A 10,000-nucleotide genomic window follows, 5' to 3' on the forward strand; every position below is an offset into this window, starting at 1 on the left:
TTGAGTTGCATGTCAGCTTCAGATCCAGCGTTGAGGGCACAATCATCAGCAAACAAAAAGTCTCTGATGATGTCTGTCATGACCTTCGTTTTTGCTTGAAGCCTTCTGAGGTTAAACAGCTTGCCATCTGTTCGGTTCTTTAGGCCGATTCCAACATCGCCATCTCTGAAGGCATCAGTAAGCATTGCAGAGAACATGAGGCTGAACAGTGTTGGCGCCAGGACACAGCCTTGCTTGACACCATTTGTGACAGCAAAAGGAGCAGATGTTTCGCCATTGTCCTGGACTCGAGCCTGCATGCCTTCATGGAATTGGCTGACCAAGGAAATAAATTTCCGAGGGCATCCGTACTTGGCCATTATCTTCCACAGTCCCTCTCTACTCACGGTGTCGAAGGCCTTAGTGAGGTCGACATAGGTGGAGAACAGATCAGTATTTTGCTCCTGACATTTCTCTTGCAGCTGCCTTGCAGCAAACACCATGTCGGTGGTTCCGCGCTCTTTCCGGAATCCACATTGGCTCTCAGGCAAATGACCTTGGTCAAGGTGTGCTGTGAGGCGGTTTAGTAGGATCCTAGCAAGTATCTTGCCTGCGATGGTGAGCAAGGAAATGCCCCGATGGTTATCACAGGCTTGCCGGTTCCCCTTTCGCTTGTACAAGTGAATGATAGATGCATCTTTGAAATCCTGGGGGATCGTCTCTTCTTTCCACATGAGTGAGTACAGCTGATGGAGCTTCTCAGTCAGCACAGTGCCTCCATCATTGTAGAACTCTGCTGGTATGGAGTCTGAGCCAGGTGCTTTGCCACTGGATAGCAGACGGATTGCTTTCTGGGTCTCAAGAAGTGTTGTCCAGTGCTTCGTTGATGGGGACTTGTGGGAGACGGTCTATGGCTTCATCATTTATGGAGGAAGGGCGATTTAGGACACTGTTAAAATGCTCAGCCCTACGTTCGAGAATTTTCTCCTTCTCGGTGATCAAGGTATTCCCATCTGCATTGAGGAGGGGGGATGATCCTGAGGATGTGGGGCCGTAGATTTCTTTTAAGGCATCATAGAACCTCTTCATGTCGTGCCTGTCAGCATATCCCTGGATCTCATCAGCTTTGTCACTCAGCCACTTATCCTGCATCTGACGTAACTTTTGCTGAACAGTCCTGCGGATGGCATTGTACGCATCCTTTTTTGATGTGGACTTTGGGTTGCTCAGGTAGGCTTGATGCAGACGGCGTTTCTCATCCAGAAGCTGCTTGATTTCATCACAGTTTTCATCAAACCAGTCTTTGTACTTTCTGGTCATGGGTCCCAGGGTCTCTGAAGCTGTACTATAGATCAGCTCGCGCAGGGTCCTCCAGTCAGACTCCACATTCTGGTTGTCCAGAGAGGCGGATTCCAGACGATCTTCCAGCAGCTTCACAAAGGTCTGTTTGATGGTGATGTTTTTCAGCTTAGCGATGCTGAGCCGTTTTGGAGCCTTCTGGCCTTGGGGGCGTCTCTTGGGTTGGATTCGAATATTCAGCTTCGAGACTACAAGGCGATGGTCTGTCCAACACTCAGCGCCGCACATGGTCTTTGTCACACGTACATCATGCCTATCTCTTTTCCTGACGATGACGTAATCGATGAGATGCCAATGCTTTGAGCGAGGGTGCATCCATGACGTCCTGTTACGGGTAGGGAGGCAGAAAACTGTGTTGGTTATCAGCAGTTCGTGCTCTGCACAGGTCTGAAGCAAAAGGAATCCATTTGGGTTGCAGTGGCCCACGCCGTGCTTTCCAATCACTCCATCCCAGGAGATGTAGTCAGAGCCAACTCTAGCATTGAAGTCCCCAAGAATGATGAGCTTGTCTGCTTTCGGGATAGCAGCAATGACAGAGTGAAGGTCCTCGTAGAACTTCGCCTTCACTTCATCTGGGTTGGTCATGGTTGGGGCGTAGGCACTGATAATGGTGAGGTGCTTCTGGCCAGATGCCAGTGGGAGTTTCATGGTCATAAGCCTATCGTTGACTCCCTTTGGGATTCCTGGTAGCTTGCTGACAAGTGCTGTTTTTACTGCAAAACCAACGCCAGCCTCATGTCGCTCTTCACTTCCTCGTCCACTCCAGATGGTGTAACCAGATCCCCGTTCACTGAGCTCGCCTTCGCCTGCAAGCCGAGTCTCACTCAAGGCTGCGATGTCGATGTTGTATCTGGCGAGTTCGGATGCAACTAGTGCCGTTCTCCTTTGGGGTCTGTCCGCGTTATCTCTGTCCAGGAGAGTCCTTATGTTCCAAGCACCAATGGTGAGAGGAACGATCCTTGTTTTTTTTGTTGTTTTTTTTCTTTTCTTTTCTTTCTCTTTGTTTCGACCGCTGATGTAGGGTTCCCGCCAGCCGCGGTATGCTGGCCAGGGTGATATGGAGCAGGCAATTTTTAGGGCACCTTTTCTAGCCCCTTCCTCATGCCAGGGAGGTGAGCAGTGCATTCCTAAAGAGGGCTGCTCAGACGGCTGCCGAGCTCCATCGCTGCTCCTGTCGATGAAGAACGACCCCATGGCCTGAGCCGCCTGCGTGCAGGTCTGCGGCTGCGACTGCCAGTGTACCCACACCTGTCGTTTCGTCGCTCGCCTGTCGCCACAGGACTTTGGTGTGATAAAAGGATAAAGGATGAAAGGTCATTTAGGATGACTGATGACTTATAATAATAATAATAATAATAATGGATACTTATATAGCACACTATCCAGAAATCTGCTCTAGGTGCTTTACAAAAACGCTTTTGTTAACATAAAACATTTTATCTATATCTATGTTACATACACACACCAAAATGTGACCACACATACACACGCACACACACACACACACACACACACACACACACACACACACACACTGCATACATACATTTTAACATACATGTGTATCTAACAGCTACCCTAACACATACGCACACATAGGCAGGCACAAACTTACATAAACACACGCACACACAATACACATTCATATACATGCATGTAGTTAGGTACACATACATATGTATACACACATAGTCAAGCACACCTAACGAAAAGGAAGTGGACCTGCCACAATTGAACTTATTGCTGAGGGAAAAGGTGAGTTTTGAGACGAGATTTAAAAGATGCGAGGGAATCAGAATGACGGAGGTTATCAGGGAGCTTGTTCCACGTCTTTGGCGATTGAAAAGAAAACGATCTGAAAACGACTTGCGCGATGAGTTTGTATAAAGTGAAGAGGAGTTGCGCAACGTCGACCTCACTCTCTCGTCCGGGTTCACCAATTTCCAGTGGCAAGACTAAGTCGAGACGACTGGAGGATGAGCACGGATGCAGTGGATGACCAAGATATCCTTTCGGTGTCTCATCTTGCTTTCTGCACTCCACAGTGCGTTGCTGTAACCGCCTTCCTCTCCGTTGAACCGATAGGTTTTTTCCGCAGATTCTGCCGAATCCAGACTTCACATGCATGGGTAGACACACCCCGGGGGCCAACTGCGTGTGGCATGCACACAGCACGGTGGAGCTAGATGGCCGTCCGTGGCTGTCCTGAGCCGACGCCCTTTTATGGATCTCGTTTTTAATTCCATAAGGGTGTCTAGTCACCCGCCTCACCAGTCCCAGAAGGGAGCGGTGGGAGTGCCGGTTTAGTCGCCGGCACCCCAACCCTGAACAGGTTGTACTGGATTACAGGTTACCAGTAGCAGATCTAATGACCTTACCTGACTCATAACGTACTTGAAGATAGAACGCAAAGGGTAAGCATCTACCTGATTTACAGCAGGTTTTTAACTTCCATTTCTTTTTTCTTTTCTTTTTTTAAAAAATCTATTTCACGTGAATCGTTTTCAGTTGCTGTAAGTTTCCCTATCAGTGCACTCACTGAACGTAACACGACTTTCTACTTTCTACCCCAGTCACAGCAACATGACTTTCTACCCCTGTTACAGCAACAAGACTTTCTACTTTCTACCCCAGTCACAGCAACATGACTTTCAACTTTCTACCCCAGTCACAGCAACATGACTTTATACTTTCTACCCCAGTTACAGCAACATGACTTTCTACTTTCTACCCCAGTCACAGCAACATGACTTTCTACTTTCTACCCCAGTCACAACAAAATGACTTTCTACTTTCTACCCCAGTTACAGCAACATGACTATACTTTCTACCCCAGTTACAGCAACATGACTATACTTTCTACCCCTGTTACAGCAACATGACTGTATACTTTCTACCCCTCTTACAGCAACATGACTTTCTAATTTATACCCCTGTTACAGCAACATGACTTTCTACCCCTGTTACAGCAACATGACTTTCTACCCCTGTTACAGCAACATGACTTTCTACCCCTGTTACAGCAACATGACTATACTTTCTACCCCTGTTACAGCAACATGACTTTCTACCCCAGTTACAGCAACATGACTTTCTACCCCTGTTACAGCAACATCACTTTCTACCTCTGTTACAGCAACATGACTTTCTACTTTCTACCCCTGTTACAGCAACATGACTTTCTACCCCTGTTACAGCAACATCACTTTCTACCTCTGTTACAGCAACATGACTTTCTACCCCTGTTACAGCAACATGACTATACTTTCTACCCTTGTTACAGCAACATGACTATACTTTCTACCCCAGTTACAGCAACATGACTATCTACTTTCTACCCCTGTTACAGCAACATGACTATACTTTCTACCCCTGTTACAGCAACATGACTATACTTTCTACCCCTGTTACAGCAACATGACTATACTTTCTACCCCAGTTACAGCAACATGACTATACTTTCTACCCCTGTTACAGCAACATGACTATACTTTCTACCCCTGTTACAGCAACATGACTGTATACTTTCTACCCCAGTTACAGCAACATGACTGTATACTTTCTACCCCAGTTACAGCAACATGACTATACTTTCTACCCCAGTTACAGCAACACGACTTTCTACCCCAGTTACAGCAACATGACTATACTTTCTACCCCTGTTACAGCAACAAGACTGTATACTTTCTACCCCTGTTACAGCAACATGACTTTCTACCCCTGTCACAGCAACATGACTTTCTACCCCTGTTACAGCAACATGACTTTCTACCCCTGTCACAGCAACATGACTTTCTACCCCTGTTACAGCAACATGACTTTGTACCCCTGTTACAGCAACATGACTTTCTACTTTCTACCCCTGTTACAGCAACATGACTTTCTACCCCTGTCACAGCAACATGACTTTCTACCCCTGTTACAGCAACATGACTTTGTACCCCTGTTACAGCAACATGACTTTCTACTTTCTACCCCTGTTACAGCAACATGACTTTCTACCCCTGTCACAGCAACATGACTTTCTACCCCTGTTACAGCAACATGACTTTCTACCCCTGTTACAGCAACATGACTTTCTACTTTCTACCCCTGTTACAGCAACATGACTTTCTACCCCTGTTACAGCAACATGACTTTCTACTTTCTACCCCAGTTACAGCAACATGACTGTATACTTTCTACCCCAGTTACAGCAACATGACTGTATACTTTCGACCCCAGTTACAGCAACATGACTTTCTACTTTCTACACCAGTCACAACAACATGACTTTCTACCCCAGTCAGAGCAACATGACTTTCTACCCCAGTTACAGCAACATGACTTTATACTTTCTACCCCAGTTACAGCAACATGACTTTCTACCCCTGTTACAGCAACATGACTTTCTACCCCTGATACAGCAACATGACTATACTTTCTACCCCTGTTACAGCAACATGACTTTCTACCCCAGTTACAGCAACATGACTATACTTTCTACCCCTGTTACAGCAACATGACTTTCTACCCCTGTTACAGCAACATGACTTTCAACTTTCTACCTCTGTTACAGCAACATGACTTTCTACCCCAGTTACAGCAACATGACTTTCTACCCCTGTTACAGCAACATGACTATACTTTCTACCCTCGTTACAGCAACATGACTTTCTACTTTCTACCCCAGTTACAGCAACATGACTTTCTACCACTGTTACAGCAACATGACTATACTTTCTACCCCTGTTACAGCAACATGACTATACTTTCTACCCCTGTTACAGCAACATGACTTTCTACTTTCTACCCCTGTTACAGCAACATGACTTTCTACCCCTGTTACAGCAACATGACTTTCAACTTTCTACCTCTGTTACAGCAACATGACTTTCTACCCCAGTTACAGCAACATGACTTTCTACCCCTGTTACAGCAACATGACTATACTTTCTACCCTTGTTACAGCAACATGACTTTCTACTTTCTACCCCAGTTACAGCAACATGACTTTCTACTTTCTACCACTGTTACAGCAACATGACTATACTTTCTACCCCAGTTACAGCAACATGACTATACTTTCTACCCCAGTTACAGCAACACGACGTTCTACTTTCTACCCCAGTTACAGCAACATGACTATACTTTCTACCCCAGTTACAGCAACATGACTGTATACTTTCTGCCCCTGTCACAGCAACATGACTTTCTACCCCTGTTACAGCAACATGACTTTCTACCCCTGATACAGCAACATGACTTTCTACCCCTGTCACAGCAACATGACTTTCTACCCCTGTTACAGCAACATGACTTTGTACCCCTGTTACAGCAACATGACTTTCTACTTTCTACCCCTGTTACAGCAACATGACTTTCTACCCCTGTTACAGCAACATGACTTTCTACTTTCTACCCCTGTTACAGCAACATGACTATACTTTCTACCCCTGTTACAGCAACATGACTTTCTACCCCTGTTACAGCAACATGACTTTCTACTTTCTACCCCTGTTACAGCAACATGACTTTCTACCCCTGTTACAGCAACATGACTATACTTTCTACCCCTGATACAGCAACATGACTTTCTACCCCTGTTACAGCAACATGACTTTCTACTTTCTACCCCAGTTACAGCAACATGACTGTATACTTTCTACCCCAGTTACAGCAACATGACTGTATACTTTCGACCCCAGTTACAGCAACATGACTTTCTACCCCAGTCACAGCAACATGACTTTCTACCCCAGTCACAGCAGCATGACTTTCTACCCCAGTTACAGCAACATGACTTTATACTTTCTACCCTAGTTACAGCAACATGACTTTCTACTTTCTACCCCAGTTACAGCAACATGACTTTATACTTTCTACCCCAGTTACAGCAACATGACTATACTTTCTACCCCTGTTACAGCAACATGACTTTCTACCCCTGTCACAGCAACATGACTTTCTACCCCTGTTACAGCAACATGACTTTCTACCCCTGTCACAGCAACATGACTTTCTACCCCAGTCACAGCAACATGACTTTCTACCCCTGTTACAGCAACATGACTTTCTACCCCAGTCACAGCAGCATGACTTTCTACCCCAGTTACAGCAACATGACTTTATACTTTCTACCCTAGTTACAGCAACATGACTTTCTACTTTCTACCCCAGTTACAGCAACATGACTTTATACTTTCTACCCCAGTTACAGCAACATGACTATACTTTCTACCCCTGTTACAGCAACATGACTTTCTACCCCTGTCACAGCAACATGACTTTCTACCCCTGTTACAGCAACATGACTTTCTACCCCTGTCACAGCAACATGACTTTCTACCCCTGTTACAGCAACATGACTTTCTACCCCAGTCACAGCAACATGACTTTCTACCCCTGTTACAGCAACATGACTTTGTACCCCTGTTACAGCAACATGACTTTCTACTTTCTACCCCTGTTACAGCAACATGACTTTCTACCCCTGTCACAGCAACATGACTTTCTACCCCTGTTACAGCAACATGACTTTGTACCCCTGTTACAGCAACATGACTTTCTACCCCTGTTACAGCAACATGACTTTCTACTTTCTACCCCTGTTACAGCAACATGACTATACTTTCTACCCCTGATACAGCAACATGACTTTCTACCCCTGTTACAGCAACATGACTTTCTACTTTCTACCCCAGTTACAGCAACATGACTGTATACTTTCTACCCCAGTTACAGCAACATGACTGTATACTTTCGACCCCAGTTACAGCAACATGACTTTCTACTTTCTACCCCAGTCACAACAACATGACTTTCTACCCCAGTCAGAGCAACATGACTTTCTACCCCAGTTACAGCAACATGACTTTATACTTTCTACCCCAGTTACAGCAACATGACTTTCTACCCCTGTTACAGCAACATGACTTTCTACCCCTGTTACAGCAACATGACTATACTTTCTACCCCTGTTACAGCAACATGACTTTCTACCCGAGTTACAGCAACATGACTGTACTTTCTACCCCTGTTACAGCAACATGACTTTCTACCCCTGTTACAGCAACATGACTTTCAACTTTCTACCTCTGTTACAGCAACATGACTTTCTACCCCAGTTACAGCAACATGACTTTCTACCCCTGTTACAGCAACATGACTATACTTTCTACCCTTGTTACAGCAACATGACTTTCTACTTTCTACCCCAGTTACAGCAACATGACTTTCTACCACTGTTACAGCAACATGACTATACTTTCTACCCCTGTTACAGCAACATGACTATACTTTCTACCCCTGTTACAGCAACATGACTTTCTACTTTCTACCCCTGTTACAGCAACATGACTTTCTACCCCTGTTACAGCAACATGACTTTCAACTTTCTACCTCTGTTACAGCAACATGACTTTCTACCCCAGTTACAGCAACATGACTTTCTACCCCTGTTACAGCAACATGACTATACTTTCTACCCTTGTTACAGCAACATGACTTTCTACTTTCTACCCCAGTTACAGCAACATGACTTTCTACTTTCTACCCCTGTTACAGCAACATGACTATACTTTCTACCCCTGTTACAGCAACATGACTATACTTTCTACCCCTGGGACAGCAACATGACTTTCTACTTTCTACCCCAGTTACAGCAACATGACTATACTTTCTACCCCAGTTACAGCAACACGACGTTCTACTTTCTACCCCAGTTACAGCAACATGACTATACTTTCTACCCCTGTTACAGCAACATGACTGTATACTTTCTGCCCCTGTCACAGCAACATGACTTTCTACCCCTGTTACAGCAACATGACTTTCTACCCCTGATACAGCAACATGACTTTCTACCCCTGTCACAGCAACATGACTTTCTACCCCTGATACAGCAACATGACTTTCTACCCCTGTTACAGCAACATTACTTTCTACTTTCTACCCCTGTTACAGCAACATGACTTTCTACCCCTGTCACAGCAACATCACTTTCTACCCCTGTTACAGCAACATGACTTTGTACCCCTGTTACAGCAACATGACTTTCTACCCCTGTTACAGCAACATGACTTTCTACCCCTGTTACAGCAACATGACTTTCTACCCCTGTTACAGCAACATGACTTTCTACTTTCTACCCCAGTTACAGCAACATGACTTTCTACCCCTGTTACAGCAACATGACTATACTTTCTACCCCTGTTACAGCAACATGACTTTCTAACCCTGTTACAGCAACATGACTATACTTTCTACCCCTGTTACAGCAACATGACTTTCTACCCCTGTTACAGCAACATGATTTTCTACTTTCTACCCCTGTTACAGCAACATGACTTTCTACCCCTGTTACAGCAACATGACTATACTTTCTACCCCTGTTACAGCAACATGACTTTCTACCCCTGTTACAGCAACATGACTTTCTACTTTCTACCCCAGTTACAGCAACATGACTGTATACTTTCTACCCCAGTTACAGCAACATGACTGTATACTTTCTACCCCAGTTACAGCAACATGACTGTATACTTTCGACCCCAGTTACAGCAACATGACTTTCTACTTTCTACCCCAGTCACAGCAACATGACTTTCTACCCCAGTCACAGCAGCATGACTTTCTACCCCAGTTACAGCAACATGACTTTATACTTTCTACCCTAGTTACA

General features: G+C 45.0%; 1 protein-coding gene across 2 annotated transcripts in view; it reads left to right on the plus strand.

Annotated features, from left to right (window-relative positions):
* Nucleotides 1-10,000, plus strand: part of LOC143281849 (uncharacterized) — a 49,531-nt gene that overhangs the window by 23,787 nt on the left and 15,744 nt on the right. The window lies entirely within an intron of this gene.

This window comes from Babylonia areolata, chromosome 5, assembly GCF_041734735.1.
Source record: "Babylonia areolata isolate BAREFJ2019XMU chromosome 5, ASM4173473v1, whole genome shotgun sequence".
Classification (NCBI taxonomy): Eukaryota; Metazoa; Mollusca; class Gastropoda; order Neogastropoda; family Buccinidae; genus Babylonia; species Babylonia areolata.